The sequence below is a fragment of the Adiantum capillus-veneris genome, chromosome 3 (assembly GCF_014529385.1).
Source record: "Adiantum capillus-veneris isolate H3 chromosome 3, ASM1452938v2, whole genome shotgun sequence".
NCBI lineage: Eukaryota > Viridiplantae > Streptophyta > Polypodiopsida > Polypodiales > Pteridaceae > Adiantum > Adiantum capillus-veneris.
In genome coordinates, this window is record NC_140933.1 from 159,530,367 (window position 1) to 159,548,650 (window position 18,284).

Genomic DNA, 18,284 nt, shown 5'->3' on the forward strand with positions numbered 1-18,284 from the left:
CATTAGGCATAATTACGTTGCACTCTGTGAAAACCATGTGCACTTTATTGATGAGTGCACAAATGCATTTCAAGCTTGGAAATTTGTTCTTGAAAAGTACTTTAGAGAGAGATTAAATGAGAGAGGTGGGTTTAAAGAAACACTTTACAAATTCCCCACAAATGAAGAGGAGAATGTTGACATCCTAGTCAATAGGCTCAAAAGCATGATGGCATAACTCACTTACATTAACTGTAGTTTCCTAGTGGATGACACACTTTTTGTACTTGTTTGTGCTTCACCAAAATCTTATTGATTACCTTATAACAAGTCTAGAAGAAAAAGAACCTGAGCAGGAACCACAAGGACTCCAAGAAAAATTAAGGGAACAAAAGAAGGAACGAAATCAACTTCAAGGAGAGGTACACTACTAACAAATTTTTCATCAACATTTCCCAAATCTTGTGGAAGTATAGGACACTTGGCTCAGGATTGTTGCTTCAACAATAGTTCTACTCATTTGAAAAGAGGGGGCAATAACTTTTTACTTCTAGCTATGGGTTTGTATCTTTGAGTACTTTATATGTCAAACAAGCCTTCCAAATGGAAAGACTATGATAGAGGCACCATGGTGGTATATTGTGAATGCAAAGAAGCGAGTCTTACCATACACCAAGAGACATTTTTTGAGCAAACCAAAATCCGAGCAAATATTTATATGGCATAGGCTCATGTTGTTCTATGTGGTGCGATTTGAACCCCATTCTCAAACATCAACAGAGGGGGGTATGCCACTTAGGAACCATGTCTATAGTTTTCTTCTATATTCTCTCTCTCTCTCTCTCTCTCTCTCTCTCTCTCTCTCTTGCATATGGAGAACCACCTTCAAAGCCTGATAGAGAAATGATCTATTGTGCCGATTTTTGTCTACATGCTCTTATTTCAAAGGACGTGACTCATGAGGCTTTGAATCTAAGAGTTGTAGGGAACAGACATGCCACATACTCTCTGTCTCTCCTCTCGCATCTCCTCACTCTTTCTCTCTTGGTGCAAATGTGCTCTCTTCTCTCTTTGACCATAGCACACAAGACTTTGTCTCCTCTCTCTCTCTCTCTCTCTCTCTCTCTCTCTCTCTCTCTCTCTCTGTGCACATGTGCTCCTGAATTTAGGCTAAGGTGGAAGCTACTAGGTGCAGTGGTGCACAGGCTAGATAAGGCGTACATGTGGGTGAGGGTTATTAGTTAGACAAAAAAATGAGGGAGAGAGAATATTTATAATATGTATAGTTTCTCCTCTTATAAATGAGAGAGACAGGTAATGAGGGCACTGAGAAGAGGGAGAATGAGGGCTTGAGAAGCACCAGGTGTCAGAAGCCTAATTGTTGAGAGATATTGAACTTTAAAATTCACAAAAAGGATAATGTTCCTTGAGATAGTGTCTATTCATCTCTAAGACTCTTAAAATTGTCAGAAGCCTAACTGTCAAAAAGTTGGCCTCCACCCCTTGTCAGAGGGACGGCCTCGCATCCTCGACCAAGTTCTCCAAGCAGAGACCAATTGCAAAAAGTGCACGCAGGAGTTCATTTCAGAGGCATTGAACCCTGAGAGACCGCGTCTAAGCCGGAGGTTTAACCACCTGGGCTAATCCCATTCACTGAGAAAAATGCACAGCTTTTGTTTTCAAGTCTAGTGTGATAGCAGTGTTAATGGCCATTTGCAAATGGAGGGGGATAGGCGCCCTATTGTGACAAGGAACGTAGAATACGAAAGTGAATGGACCTTTTTGTCTAAAACTCTTCGTTTTGTATAAAAATTAAAAGAAAAGAAGTGAGACTATAACAAGGGTCCAATGTATTTTAACCGATTGAAATTATAAAATCCCGGCTAGATTTTGAGCTGGTCTTTAAGAAAAACGAGAGATTTGCACAAGTTTAGTGTAGCTAGCAAAAGCTTCGAATTTTGACCTAAAAATCAAGAGAAATCCACTTTTACCCTTATCTTCACCGGTTATTAGGGAAAATGAATTTTTCTTGCCCTACTCTCTCCCTCTCTCTTTTTGTAGTAGGAAAAAAAAATCTTCCTCGAAGGGTGTGTGTTGTCGTGCTGCGCCATCCTTGAGGGAGATTGTTTTTTTTAACACATTGAACAACTTTAAAAAAGAAAATTGTATTCACTTTTACATTTAGTACAAAAAGAGAGACAAATAAAAGAAAACTCTATTCACTTTGTATTATGGTATCTCTCAAGGTTTGTTCAAAGCCTTGCATCAAGCATTGACTTGCACATGCAGACCTTCACCATTGAACCCACAATGTCAAGGTCAGAAACATGGTGACAAGCTAAGCCAGGCCACCTTGAGGACGTTGTTGCGGGCGTTGTTAGCTCTCTATACAAAAAAAAAGATTTTATTGCTTCCGCATCACTTGTGGTAATACTTGGCAGTATCTCCACTGTCCTCGTCACACGTCCAACCCTACTGCTCCAACTGCTAGCCCTTCCATGCGTTGAGTGCTTGCACCTTCTACTTTTTTATTTCAATTCGTCTCGTTGCTTTTAATTTTGTTTCCAAATGGCATCGATTAAGAGACACCTTCATGAGCCCCTTTGGCACACCTACTTCACTATACAAAGAAAGATCCAAACGATATCGATTAAGATATTCCTTCATGAGCCCGTTTGGCACACCTACTTCACTAATCAAAAGAAAGGAAAGAGAGTTAAAAAAAAAAAAAGGAAAAGCCTCCCTAAAAGACTACAAAAAGAGAGTTTTTAAAAAACAACAAAAAGCTTCCCTAAAGATCTACACCGGCAAAGATCCTTTAGAGAAGCTTTTGGTTTTTATTTAACTCTCTTTTTTGGCAGTCCTTTAGGGCTTTTGACAAGGCTTTTTTTTATTTTGTTTTTTACCTCTCTTCTCTTTCTTGTATACTGAATACAACGTGAGTAGGGTCACGCAATGTTTTCATTACTGTGAATCTCAGGAGATACCAACCTTGTGAATGTATAAGAAAGTGGGAGATGCCATATGGCGGGTGAGGTGAGGAGGGGAGAGAGTGCCAAGTGCAGGTGGCTACACGAGGCATGAGGGGGAAGCACAGCAAGTACATGCACTCGCTAGATGTCACACAAGGCAAGCAAAGGCACCAAGGAGGGTCGCGAGTTGTGGATAAGGGAGAGGGGAGGGGCAATTTTTTTTAATCTATTTGCTTGTATATTGTCGAGAGCGTGGAGCGATTGGCAAGTCGGTTAGAGATAGAGCCATTTTCTCAATGGGTGAGGGTTCGAATCCAATATTTAAGTTGTATTTCATTAAGGATTTGCGCTCCATTACGGGCAACAGAGATGGAATCTGGTGGAGATTAACGGAAATGAAATGGACCAATAGAATGCTAGTAGGAAGGCCAAAATGTTTCAGTAATGGGTATATGGCAAGATACTCTTCAAACATTAGTCAATGAAAGTATAAATAAATAAAAGAAAGAGGAGAGGGACATGTGCACAAACAAAAAGGAAAGGAAAGATGATGCGGGTGGTGGGTGACAAACATAGGAGCCACCATTTTTTGTGCGAGGTTGAAACAACGATGAGTTTTTTTAATGCAATTTGCTCAGGGCAATAACTTAGAGTTTAAATCGGACGTCTCAACTCGAATCGTCGTCCCTGTATGGGAGTTTTGATACAACTCTGAGAGAGGCCAGCGCTGGAAGGAATCTGGTGAGATTCCATGTAATAAGAGTGAGTGGAGCGACTAGAGTGAATAGAGTTTCTTTTAGCTATCTCTCTCTCTCTCTTTGTACTAAATGCAAAAGTGAGTAGACTTTTCTTTTTTAAAGCTCTTCCATGTGTTATAAAAAAATAGTTCCCTCAAAGAGTATGTGTCGGTGAAGATCCTTCGAGGGAATTTGTTTTTACTATACAATGTGTGTGTGTGTGTGTGTGTGTGTGTGTGTGTGTGTGTGTGAGAGAGAGAGAGAGAGAGAGAGAGAGAGAGAGAGAGAGAGAGAGATACCTCTCAAAAAAAAAATCCCTCGTCTCTAGCAATCTTTGCACTTGAGGATGGTGGTGGCACACTGGATGTGGATGTGGTGGGTGGACAACCTTGATTTGAAGGAGAACAGTCTTTTTGTGTGCAGGCTACATTACATGAATTGCTATAGAGAAGACATCTTGCACATTCACACACACCCACACACACACACACACACACACAGGGAGGGAGGTTTTTTGCATGCAAATAGAGGGTCTGGACTGTGGAGTCTTTGTTTATTGCATGCACGATGAGAGAGAGAGAGAGAGAGAGAGAGAGAGAGAGAGAGAAGGGGGGACGGAGAGAGATTTTAAATAGTGGGAAAAAAATTTAATGGGTCTTATTAAGATTTTCTATTTCAAGAAATGCGGGGAAACAAGCATGCAATAGTCGACACAACACAAACTTCTTGCTTACACCACTCCACCTTTAATTTTGTCTTTTTGGATCTTGATAGATAAACATAATAAGGATAGTGATATTGGTCAAAAAATAACAACAAATAGGTGATAGTCTCAATTTGGAGCACCCTAAATTATTCACGATAGTTGCCTAATAAGGTTTCCTCATGAGCAAAGAGTTTAAAAATACTAAAGCCTGCTATAATTAAGCAAAGAGTTGAAGAATACTCAAATATAGTGCAAAAAAGTTTGGGGGGGGGGGGGGGGGGGGGGGGGAGGTCGACTCTGCTGATGCACAGGAAGGCCCTGCAAACATCATGTAAGCAATGCTAGACCAGTGTTCATGAAAAATGATTTTCACAAATTTACAAAATGCCTTTGGGCAATGGAAAAGCTACGAGGTTTCTTTTACTTGCTAGAAAAAAACACAAGAAAGAACAAGCTAAAGAGTTATCCAATGTTAGGCTTGCTAACACCTTTGCTTAACATATCCCTTCTTAAATTTAACCGCCATCTTTAGGAGGTCTAGGGCCAATTTATTTAGTCTCTGAAGTGAAGAAATCACTGACTTACATAAATGAGTGACTTACAGGAACTCTTGGCTATCTGTATTTCGATAAGTGCCTCTCATATACTCGCCTGATTTTATTATTGCTCGAAAAAGTTTGCTCGGAGCTTGGGTTCCTTCTATTTTTTGACCAATTTTTGCACGTTTATTATTTTTTTGTTGGATTTATTGAATTCCAAAGGTAATCTTGATTGCATACATGGCTTGCATAACATACACCTATTTTTCTTTAAGTATTAGGTCACCAAATACCCCATGTATCACATACAAAATGGTTGAGTTCTTCGATCGAACAAGAATAAGAGTCATTCTAGTATAACAAGTATAGTCTTGTAAAGATTGCTAACTCCATAGGCCAATTGTGTGAACTTTTTGGTTGATAACAATATTTAATCATAACTTTCAATTTTTTCTATATATTGAGCGTTTTCTATGGGACTCTTAATGCAAAATCCAATTTTTCCTGTTTGTTTGTTTTTTAGTACTTCATCGTTGTCTCCAATATTCTCCTTGGTAGAAGATTTATTATGCTTTTCACATGCTCCATGGGTCCTTATGAATGTAGAGATTCAAAGAGACCTATAAAAACATGTCCATAGTGACAGTAATGAGCATGGCTATATAAACATTGATGATAGCGTAGCAGAATGGCACATTAGGAAGAGGATGAGGTCTAAGAGGGCCTCTTTTTTTGCCGTGAGATATAGAGGTGATTGACATTTTGACGAATAGGGGCACACAATGTGTGCAAGATTGGTGGGTATGTAAGAGAGGTCTAAGAGTGGTCAAAGCATGCACTTTTTTTTTCCAAAAAGGAGGCAAAAAATTTTATGATGTTTGGCCTTCAATAACTCCTATATACAATCTTCAATTTGAGCAAAGATTATAGGTTTGTTGTCTACACATCGAGCTCCTTCCGTCGATATGCTACATGATATGGTTTTACTCACTAGCTTTCAATTTTTATTTTGGGGGGGAATTTTGAATTCAAATATACTAGTCGTTTGGCTTATTTGAATTCAAAAATTGTCCCTTGATTACTTTCTTAAAACTAAAGGTTTGACTCCCTTAAACTCCCAAATAAAGAGGTCCTCTTAGATCCAATTCTCTTCCTAGAGTGAAAATTGCAACTTTTTTGTACCTAATTCTAATTTCCAAGAAAAAACTAGTGAGACTAAAACAACCTTATGTTTTGATTACCAAACCATTGAGCTCAATGGGAAAAAAATTATCATGGTCTATAAAAATCCATAGTCTTATCAGTATGCAACCGATTGCAAGAGATCGTTGTTTTGACCAAATGCAGTGGTACATCAGCTTTGGAGGCTTGTTGTGACCAAAAGGTGAGAAATTTTACAAGTTTCTCATTTTTTTCATGTGTATTGGTTCTTGAACTATTAACTCAAGAAAGGATTCTCTAAAAGAGTGGATCCCCCATGGTATTGGAATTTTTTTCAAAAACCCTAAAAAGACACTTTTATGTCCTATTACATTACTAAGCTAGTGTGATTCATATTTTTTTGGCTTTTTGGGTGTTGGGGGGGGGGGGGGGGGAAGGTAATCATAGGTTAATAACTCATTTTTGCTTATGAGGAATGATAGAAATTATGGATAGTAGATAGAGAGTCTACTTTGTTTTTCCACTTCCCTAGCCTTTATTTGCCCAAGTTAATATATTTTAAAAACAATGTGGAAGCAATGTGAGTGAAAGATCTTCATAGTTTTGGATTTTCATTGTTAGTGCACCAAGGAAAGGTGATTATATACTCACTATTTGACTACCTTAAGGAATGTGCATGGAATAATTGCATGACAACTATTCTAGAGTTAGGCTTAGGGTAGCTAAATTGGCTCAAATGACTAGATGAGAAAATCAAACTTTAGATGACTTCACATGACCAGATGAGAGACTTCATACTTGAAATGAACAAATGACACATTCAAACTTCAGATGGCTTGACATCAGACTTCAGATGAACAACTAGATTGAAATGGAATAGAAAGCTCAAATTACAAGACATTGAATAAAAGAAAATTAGAAAGTAGTTTAGATTCAAACTTAGGTTGAAAGTACATTTGGATACAAGTGGAATTGGATTCTTGATTATAGAGTTCACATGATACAATTCATGAGCACAACTGACTGCTAGGGAACTCTCCTAGGCTCTAGAGTACAAGATTTGAGTTAAGAAGACTAAGAGCTAAGAGGCTAAGAGGTAAGAAGGCCCAAAATGATATAGACGGGTCCTATTTATAGGTATGGGCATTGGGCTCTGATTGGTTGGCACGGTCCAAGAGTCTAGAATTGCTACCTCCACATGGCATCCATCCCCACTCGTGGTAACTCCAAAAAGTCTCAACCTGTGGAAAGTCTTAACATGTAGGGGGCTGGTTCCACCTTCGACATTCCTCCTCGCCTTTCTTGATTTTTTATATATACAAATATTCAAGCGTAAAGGCTTCATTTCTTTTGTTTGTTCTTCAACTTGTCTGGAGCCTTCTTCACTTCAAGTCACTTTTCAAAATATGTATCATATCACGTGAGTTAACCAAAGAGGATTATTAATGGTGCAAAATGTATACTTCTATGTATACATTAGAGGGGTATGGGGCCTTTTCAAATAGACCCATAGTGTATATATAACATGTATAATGAGTTATTATTAATAATTTATTGACTCCACATGATACACAAAGATTTTAATGAGTGACCACCCCGGCCATTAATTCCAAGCAACACTCTCTGGTCCATTATTTTTCTTGTGATTTGGAGCTGCTAAATTATTGGCTTCATTTTGTCCTTGACTGACTTCATGCACTTGTATGCAGGACGGTTTCCTAATAGCATCTCTAGCTAAATCTCCAAACTCTCAGCATTCATTGTGGTCATTTTGTTGATCTTATCACTCCCATTGATGTCTGGTTGTGGTATCATGTATTCAGTGATCCTCTTTAGAACCTAAATGATGTTGGGGTGTTATGGAAGCTAACATTCTTTAGTAGCATGATATTTTTGAACCTTCCCCCGCTTGGAATATTCTTCTTGTTGCCACATACAACATCTCAAACCTCTTGAGATCTGAGGGTAAGAACCATCATCATTAGAGTACTTCTAGATCCTGAGCATCTTTGCTTGGCCTAGGTTGTTATTCAAACTTAAAATTGATTTATCATTAAATTTTTAGATTGGTTGTCTTAGTCTTCTTCAATCAAAACTACTTTGCCCTTGGCCAGTCGTGTCAATAGTAACTAGTCTTGGGTTTGTTCACTTGTTGAGTGTATGACATTTGATCAATTTGGTTACCTAGAGTTTGGTCAGGTGGCTATTGAGATTGGTTTTTTGTTTGCTCAGTGTTGGACCACTTACTCATTTATGATCTGGTGCATTTGTATCATCATCATCATCATTGTCATCATTTCTTAAACTCTAGCTCTTGTTCAATTGTTTCATCTTCATTATCCTCTTCATCATCTTCCTCTTCATAGCATCCTAGCTACTCTAAAAGTGCTCAATTAGAGCTTGATTGGCTAGTGCATTTGTGAACTTTGTGGCCAAATCCTCCATATTACTTTGACAATATATAAACCATATCTTTTAACTTATCGAGGTTTAGCGTAATGCTACCTTTGGAGTTAGTTATAGCTACCAAAGACCGGTAGATATACTTGTCTAGCATAGCTTGCCTAGTTATGCTATTCACAGTCTTTAGACTATCATGCTAGTTTGCTTCTAAGTGAAAGTTGATTCATATGCAGTTTTCTTCTCTTGAAGTTCATTTACCAAATTCTAAACTCGATGATGGTAGTATACCATTTCATATTGTTGGCCAACATTTGTGGTTTTGGCCACCATGGATGAGAAACTTTTCAATTGTTGGGTCAGTAAATCAAGTAAACTAGGAATAATTGGCTTGACAATGAGTTTAATTACCTTTTAAATACTATCTTTGGATAGTTTCTATTGTAATACCCAAATATCTATGTTTGTGGTTTTGGCCACCATGGATGAGAAACTTTTCAATTGTTGGGACAATAAATCAAGTAAACTAGGAATAATTGGCTTGACAATGAGTTTAATTACCTTTTGAATACTATCTTTGGATAGTTTCTATTGTAATACCCAAATATCTATGTTTGTAATGGTTCCTTTTGGGTATTTAATGCCAACATGTTTTTTTAATATGCAGCTTCACAAAGAGAGAGAGAGAGAGAGAGAGAGAGAGAGAGAGAGAGAGAGAGAGATTAGGTGCACAATTCACTACCACATGAACTCTATGGTGCATAACTCATTAGCACATGAATTCCATGGCAAAGTAATTGCTCTATATACTAAATGATGGTGAGCTGCCCAAAAATTAAATGCATGCATAGAAGCATAATTTTTTATTGTTCTAATTTGAAATCTTTCTATAGGCAAGAGTCATAACATAAATTAGTGAACAATGACATCACGTAGCAAAAACAACCTTTCACATAAAAGACTTCAGTTAAAAAGAAAAATTAATTAATTTGGATTTCAAAAATTATTAAGAAAACAAATAACTTTTAGGGTTAACAGTATGCTCTTAACTATCTTACACAAAGTTATACATTGTCACTTTCATTTTCCAAGTTACTGTTGATTTTTTTAGTCTACTACCATGTCATGCACTATAGTCTTCCCCTCCTTTGAAAAATATTTTTCTTTACCAAAAAAACAATTATCTTTGGGGTTAAATACCTACAAGGACATGTTGTGCCACAAACATTGAGCGCTTTATATGCCATTTTCATAGTTGAGAGCAAAGAATTAACATTGCCATTAGAGAAGACTAGCAATCACATAAGAGAGGAGTTTTATGTTTTGGTTGAATATATCTCTACAAAGTTTGTGGTGATGGTCAAAGATGACATTTTCTCAAATTCCAATGGGATGGCTTCTCCTCCTTTGGATGCTCTCTACATAAACCTTACTAGCTCAATGAAGGGACAACTATATGGGGAGCAAACATTAGAAAACTTTGCTAGGATAAGGGGAACATATAGTATTATGTCTTTTTTATCACACTAACAAAGCAAAACACATCAGTAAATCTTCTTTCAAAGATTGTAAAAACCAAATAATTGTAAGAAATTTTGAAAGCGTATGATGGTAACATGATGTTTGACCTACACTATTGGACCACACTACAAACCTCAAACATTGCTAGCTAGTGTCGTCCCTTGAAACAAAGGAAGAGTGCCTAATGCAAGTGCCAATTATGGAACACTCTATATGCATATGAGAAATTTTCCAAACAAAATCATGCAATGCAAAAGAGGGATTTGATGGGTGCTTCAAGGAACAAATGTAGCACATGTGACACCTAAAGATGTCGCAATAGCTTCCATATTTCCAAGAAGGGTTTTTGATGTAGAAGATTCTCCACTCATACCTCACTATGCTTAGTGCGTGAGTGTTTTTTGGACTTCTTCCTTTGTTAGGTTTACTGGCCATGTGGTCAGACGCCCATCACTAACTGCTACTGACCCTAAGTGTACAACTATATAGTTGTGTGAGACACTAACACTAAGTCTACTGTGTATTGTGCTTGTGTGCTTAATTGGATAAAGAAGAAGAAAGGAGGCACAGTGTGTTGGCTCTCCCCCTCCAAGCTCTGTGTGTGTGTGTGTGTGTGTGTGTGTGTGTGTGTGTGTGTGTGTGTGTGTGTGTGTGTGTGTGTGTGTGTGTGTGTGTGTGTGTGTGTGTATTCCTCTCCATCCGTGCTTCCGGCTCTTCTCCTACATCAGGCGTTATTCATATTGTTGTGCTCACAAAAAGGAAAATTTGAAAATGATAAAGACGGTAAGTAGCCCAAACGAGAAAGCATTTCCATTCCCTTCTTTGACATATGACCTAACCGGCTATGTCACAAAGCACCGGTTGGTAGCTCGGTTACAGAAAGAACACTGTTTTTTTTAGATACATAAAGGGGATGTAATTAACCAACTTTTGAACCATGGGCTATAACAAGATGACTTTTAGCAATGTGCCAAGACTGTTGGTGAAAAGTGACTTTGTAACCCAAGTCATCAAGACGTCCAATTGAGATCAATTTGAACACCACTCACTTCAATGGCAGCATGCTTAAATTACCGTCTTTGGGTGAATTATTTGACTTGGGGACAAGTTTACTTGTCACTATTGTGGACAACCACCTATTTGCTTGCGTGCATGCAATTGCTTTATATATCATGTCATGTCAAGGGATGAAAGCATGAGTATATTGATGGTGCATCAAAAAAGTCAACAACATGACATGACGGATGATAAATAAAAAAGACTATAAAATCAAAGAAATGGTTGCATAAATCCTTAGTGTAAATAGGGACACAGATGCATAAAAGGTACAAATGCGTATGACAAAGGAAATTGTAATGACAACTGTGATGCAAGAAGGAAACTCTCGCCATGTCTTTGGCGAGCAAGAATTTCTAAATGTTGTTGAATCAATGGGCAACCTAGTGGAGGAAAATGGATGAGGTTGATTCTTATTGCTCTTGTTTGTGCATATTCTTTCATAGTAAACCCTGTATTACAAGTTTTGTTGAGGTCCATGATGGCAATAATAAGTGGCCCAACAAAAGAGAGCTTTGGTGCAAATTCTATACTGCGGCTAGAAAGGGACTGTACATATCTTTTTTTTCACACGAGCAGATTTCATGGACAAGGAGGAAAAGGAGAGCAATGCTTTATGTTCAAAATGTCTACAATTGGCCCTGCATCTAGATTGGATTTGGTCAATCGGATGAGACATAGTGGAACCGGAGATCTTTGACACGCAATTTGATCACACTCATCGATTGGCAGATTGGGTGATCATGGCATGTGATACACTGATCCAAGTTTTTATTTTTAAACTGCATGTTTTTCGAGTTTGATATATCTTAAAAACAACTATTAATATATATATACTAATATGAATTTCTCTCGTTTTACAACATGCAAAACCTCACCACACTATTCCAACTTTTGAGATGAAAGAGAAGGACATGGATGCAAAATCCTTTTTTGGGAGTGCATAAATCAAGTTATGGAGGGGCATAGATGTGAGAAAGCAAATTTCCATAGTTTCATGGCCAACATCGCACAAGCCAATTGGAATGCATTTTGCATTGTGTTCAATGGTGAGAAAGATAATGTTCTACAAGGTCAAGAGTGATCTTTCCTTTTGCATTGGAAAGAAAGCATGGTGGTGCACACAACAAAGTACATTGTTTCTTCATCTCTAGGAATTCACAAAGAAATGTGTAAAAAGTGGCATTAGCCCACTGTAAAGGGGTAGCAGCATCAAAATTTTATCTCCTTCGACAATGTTGGCGCAAAGGACATTGCACGAATAAGAATATCCCCACAATGGACTCCTGGCTGAGTTAGTGGGAGGTGCATATTGCACATTGGGGGAGCATCATGATAGCAATGGAGAGATGTACTGATGGAGAAAATACTTTAAGAACCAACTTGGCTAGAGTAAGCATGGGAGTTTGCTCATAGGCAAGGTATTCAAGAGGTAAATTTGATTTTTATGATGCATGTACTTCAAATATGGCTAATGCACTACAAATCACAAAGGCAATTTCTTACATCCAAGGTAAACATATTGGAAAGGGTTCTTTGTTGGAGAAACTCAAGGAGAGAGTTTCCCCTAGTCCTGCAAAATGATAAGAGTAGTCAATTAGGCTACATCATGAGCACCCATGTATAGAGCTTGCACCCCTCTTCAAAGAGACAAAGAACCGTTTGGTAGAAGTGAGAGCCATAGATTGTGATGGATGTTGAGGATGACTCCATGCATAGACCAGAAAACAATGCAAAACCAAGAGACCATACATTCCATGAAAGGACGACAAAAAATAATTTCAGAGAGGATTCAAGAGTTGGAGATGAGAGTGAGATTTCTAAAGACAAAGCAAAGGTTTGTGTTTTGGAATGCAAGGTCAATGAAGCTATGATGGAAATTCAAAGAAATCCTTGCAGCAATCGTGTAACATGTAGTGGCACACCTCATGGTGAAATAAGATGTGGAAAAGGTATAGTGGCATGTAGCAAAGGGACTCTTGCACCATCATTAGAGGGATCTAGAAAATGTCCAAATGGGCTACTTAAGCAATGGTTTTGGTTTTGTACCAAATTCATTGTTATGTGGTAGATCATAACATAGAATTAAGGTTAGCTCCTCCACCGACAATTTGGCCAGTCGATTTAGGAAAAATTCTCACAGACAAAGAAGTTTAGACATTACTTGAAGTAGGATTTCAAGTGGAGATAGGTGGGAGTGAACAATTGGGTACAATGACAATGTGGACTCCTCCAAAGAGAAGAGATGATTCCTCTTCTTGTTTAACAAAAGCAAGTAGTGTGGTTCAATATTAAGAAATAGTATAAGTCAAATTTCACAATTCCATTTAAGAGGGGGCAACAAAGAAAATTGGTTTGGCTCTTAGTTTTAAGGCCAAGGTGATTGAAGAGAAACTCATTTTAGACAATGTACATGAAGTCTTCAAAGTAGAGTCACATGCAGGAGATGGATATGTGGGGTGCACGAGATGCACATCAAGAGTGATCCCTACTACACATATCCATATTTCACTAACAAGGAAACCAAAAAAAAATATTATTTGGCTTACAATCACTTGTACTTCATTTACTTGAGAATGCTTTAATTGAACTAAAATGAAAACATGTTCATACATTGGCTAGTGGTAGGCAAGGTGGATGTCTATAATGCTCTTAGTTGCGAATGTACATATACAAACTTAGAGTAAATCCCAATGATAGGATAATTTTGTGACTCCTTTCTTTTTGCTATGTATTTGACTCTAGCAAAGCTAGTTTGGATTATTTTGGATTTAAAACCTTTTTTTCTTATTGTGAACAATAAACTTATAGTTAAAATTATTCAAGTGTATCCTTGTTCTTAGCTATGACAGAGAGAGAGAGAGAGAGAGAGAGAGAGAGAGAGATTCTTTATTGCTCAAGCGATCACAATTTTTGTTCAAGCTGTGGTGGTTGACAAACTAAGGGTTCGTCATAAATTATGATATTTGGGAGAAAAAATGTGTGTTTCATGATTAGAGTGTGTCCTTGTCCTTGTGTATGAGCGTGTGTGAGAGAGGGAGAAAAAGAGTGATAATTTTAAAAAATGAATGTTTGCGATCAAGGGCTCCTAATGTTTGATCGAGGTGTGCTCGTAAAGGAAAAAATTTGAGAGAGAGAGAAAGAGAGAGAGAGAGAGAGGGAGAGAGAGAGAGAGAGGAGGGAGAAAAAGAGAGAGAAAAAAGTGAGTGGATCGTTAGCTCTCAAGAGTTGCGAGAGAGAGAGAGAGAGAGAGAGAGAGAGAGAGAGAGAGAGAGAGAGAGAATCTTTTTTGGAATCTTCTTGTCCAATTCCAAAAAACACTCGTCAAAAAATGCTTGCCAAAAAATACATCCATGATGAATCCCCCTTTTGTTAAGCTATATCTTGGAGATGTGAAGACACAATAACCACCCTTAAGTTGCTTAATGTAGACTTGATCTTCAAAAACATTGTCAAATTGCCACATACATGTCAAAGTCAACGATGTGGAAGCATAGAACCAAGGGGGGGGGGGGAGAGAGAGAGAGAGAGAGAGAGAGAGAGAGAGAGAGAGAGAGAGAGAGAGAGAGAGAGAGAGAGAGAGGTCTTGTGAACCAACCAACTAGGCAATGAATTAATGAATTACAATGGGGGCTTAGAATGTGCTTTTATACTAGCCTTGGGGGCCTTAATTACACCACTAAGCAAATTTCCCAACCCCATACTTTGACAAATAAGTAAAATAAATACCTAAAGCCAAAATAAATATTGGGATCACATTGGGCTATTCCCTTGAAATGCTATAACTTTAACACCCTTTGTGCAGCTCATAGTGAACATAAGCAGTGAGACCAAGTTGATGAAGAAGCTACCATGGACACTCCAACAATAGCTGTTTGTTGGATATATCTATTATCAATGTGTCACATGAGAAGAATGCCATCTTGAGCACCAATTGCCTCATACAAAATTTAAATGTGGACCACACTACATCCAAGAATCCCCATTCGTGAAATGTAAATACATCACGTCCAAAATTTTCTAAATAATGAACTTTAAAACATGTCATGTCCATAATCCAGCCAACAGCGATGGATTGGTGCACACATCCATAGTTTTTTTATACATCGCTTTGGTTCCTTGCCAGATACATGTGCATTGATGACCCACGGTTCATACATGATAACTTGAACTCCAACACATGGGTCCAAATTATTTGTAGGAAGCCTTGTTTGTCCCTCTCTACCACTCACAAGTCTCTCTCTGGCTAAACATAGTTCCAACAGTAACCACTTAACTAGAAGTCTGGAGTCCTTTCAAGTGTAGTCACCACCACACCAGTAGACTCCTTGGTGTCCTTCCCTACGTCATTGTCACTGATTTTCTCATCAAGCTTGCCTTTGTCCTTTGTTGAGCTTTTGTCTTTGCCTTTAAATCTGCAATTTCTAGACAAATGACCACGCTTTCCACAGTTGTAACAATGGTTAATGGTGGACTTCTTTCCAGAATCTGAAGCAGCTTGTGCTTTACCATCTTTAAATACACTCAAATTTTCCTTGAGAGGTTAACACAACTTCCTCCTCAAATAAAAAAGAGTTGGGATCATCGAATTCCACCTTTTTCTTTGTGATTTGCAAGCATAGTGTCCTAGACACCATTTTGTACTCCTCGTGCAATTTCATAATTACCAAAGAAGCTAACTAAGTGTACTAATCAATGCACTTTTCATAGTCGATAGTTGATCATGAATAACCTTTGCCTTCATAGGAAAAGACTGCATGAAACTTCCGATAGAAAACTTGATGCTAAATAACTTATCCAAGAAGGGTGACCACTCGCATTGTAGAGTCTCAATTAAACATTTTGACGAGCCTGGACCACATTGCATTTGCAGTCCTCAAAGTCTGTATGGCTAGAGAAAGTTCCTTAGTAAGAGATTTCACAATGGTCGACATTGCCTTCACATTGTTTGCATCTCAATCAACATATGATTTTAGGTGCTCCTCATCATGAAGGTGGGTGTACTTGTTGTTGATATCCCTCATGTTAGCGGAGTGATTGAACGGGTGTCCACCTGGTCAGATACGTAGCCGAACACCACATTTGTACTCTTATTATTTTTTCGAGCTACTGTAGTGATACTCTGTGTAAATCATGATTCCAGAGTAGCATGTCAATTCCCTGAGATGTAACTCTTTTAAGATGATTATCAAGGTCCATTTGAGATGGCCACTGGCCATTTAGAAAGCCCTAGGTATAAATTCAATAACTTGAATGTGAAAGGAGGCTTATCTTTTGGAGAAGAAGGAGCTGTGCAAAACGTATGCTCAAGTTACTAAGCTGCTCCAACTTGTAATCGACTTTTCTAATGATTGGGTAATCCGTTTTCAGTTTTGAACTTGCATTGTGCTCCTCTCTCTTTGCTCTTTCATTCAAGTCATGTAGGCATTGTAAGTTTTGTTGTGGTTCACGACTACATGTTTGTGAGTGTTAATTGAGTGCTTAAATCACTTTTCTTTTACCTTCTGACCATAGGAGAGTGTTCTTAGACCATAAGGAGACATTTCAAGTATGTTTTGTTACAATTTTTAGGACCTTTTTTATGATGGATTATGATTTTGGTACCTTGTCAAATTGCGACCAGACCTCCTCCTAAAGTTTTGTTGCATTTTAAGTCTATTCAAGTGTCAAAACGGTGTGATGACCTAGAGCGATGAGAAAGGACATAGGCAGACATTCATAATCATTAAGTGGTGATTTTCTTGTTCAGTTGGTGTGTGTTGTGTGAAGAGGGGGAGATCGACCGCCTAAAATATTCAACACAAGCTTCCAAGCAATCACCATCAACCTGTCCACCTCTTCTTCCAATTTCCAAACACACACACTCACCTAGACTATGACACACACACACACACACACACACACAGTAAACATAGAATTGACATAGACAAGCTTGTAAGAGAGTGTAAGAGGTGTGTAAGAGATGGAGACTAGATTAGAGAGTACACAGCAAATAACCATAGCATAAGAGAGTAGAGAAGAGAATCTGCAAGAGAAAGGCCTAAATCTAGCCCCAAACTCCACGACACCTCTCTTGTGGAGTTGGTATTTAATATATTATTTTGAATTTAAGGTGCCAAAAATTGAGGCCCCTCTTTTTACAACCACTTTACTTTTGCAAATGAGTGAAGCTCATTAGTTCTTGCATGACCCATAAGGGGAGTTCCCACTACAACTATTTACAGAGCCATAGTGGCTTATTGCAATGATGTTCTAAGATACTATGCAAATACAAAAGCCAAGAGTAATTGCCGTCGCCTCTTCATCAACTCCTCGCATTCCACTCTACAAAATCATCATCAACTCAATTAGTAAAATAAATAGACAGCACATAATTAACCATTACACCCAGCTATCCCAATTGCAGCTAACCACTACAACAGGAGGGTGCCCAATCTCGTAACATCCCTCCCACCAGGGATAGCAACTATCCTCAGTTGCTCAATAGAGAAATCAACTGGACCGTGAGTGATGGAAAGTGTGAAGAAGGTCGGGAAAGTTGCGAAAAAACTTTTCAGGCATCCATTTGGCATCTTCTCTAGGGTGGCCTTTGAAAGTCAAAAGGTAACGGTTATAAACCATTCCAGTGCGTGTAGTGGTGGTCTCATGGTCAACTATTTTATCAGGGATGAGTTGCTCTTCTTGGTCTACAAGTGAAGGTGGGTCTTCATAAATGTGGTGTGTAGGTAGGGGTCCTCGAAATGGGCGTAAAAGATTAATGTGAAAGGCATTGTGAATGTGCCAATGTGCAGGTAGTTCTAAACGAAAAGAAACATCATTAATGACAGTTGAAATTTTGAAAGGTCCATAAAAACGAGGAGCAAGCTTAACAAAAACATTAGTATCAACGCTTTTGATCTCGCATTTTCCGATGCGAAGTAAAACATGGTCACCTTCTTTGAATTGGTGTGCCTTGCGGTGCTAATTAGCATGCTTGGTGTAAAGTTCTTGTGAGTGTTTAATGGCAGAATGCACACTTGCATAAATATCATGAAAGTCAGTGGTGAAATCATCAGCGGCAGGCACAACATTAGAAAGACGTGAAGCATGTTGGAATTAGGGTTGCAGAGAAACACACACAGCTTGGAGAACACGAAGGAAGCTCAAGGCACACAATAGAGAGTGTGTTACTTAGTGTGCAATGGAAAGATAGATAGCCCTAGAGTGATGGGCG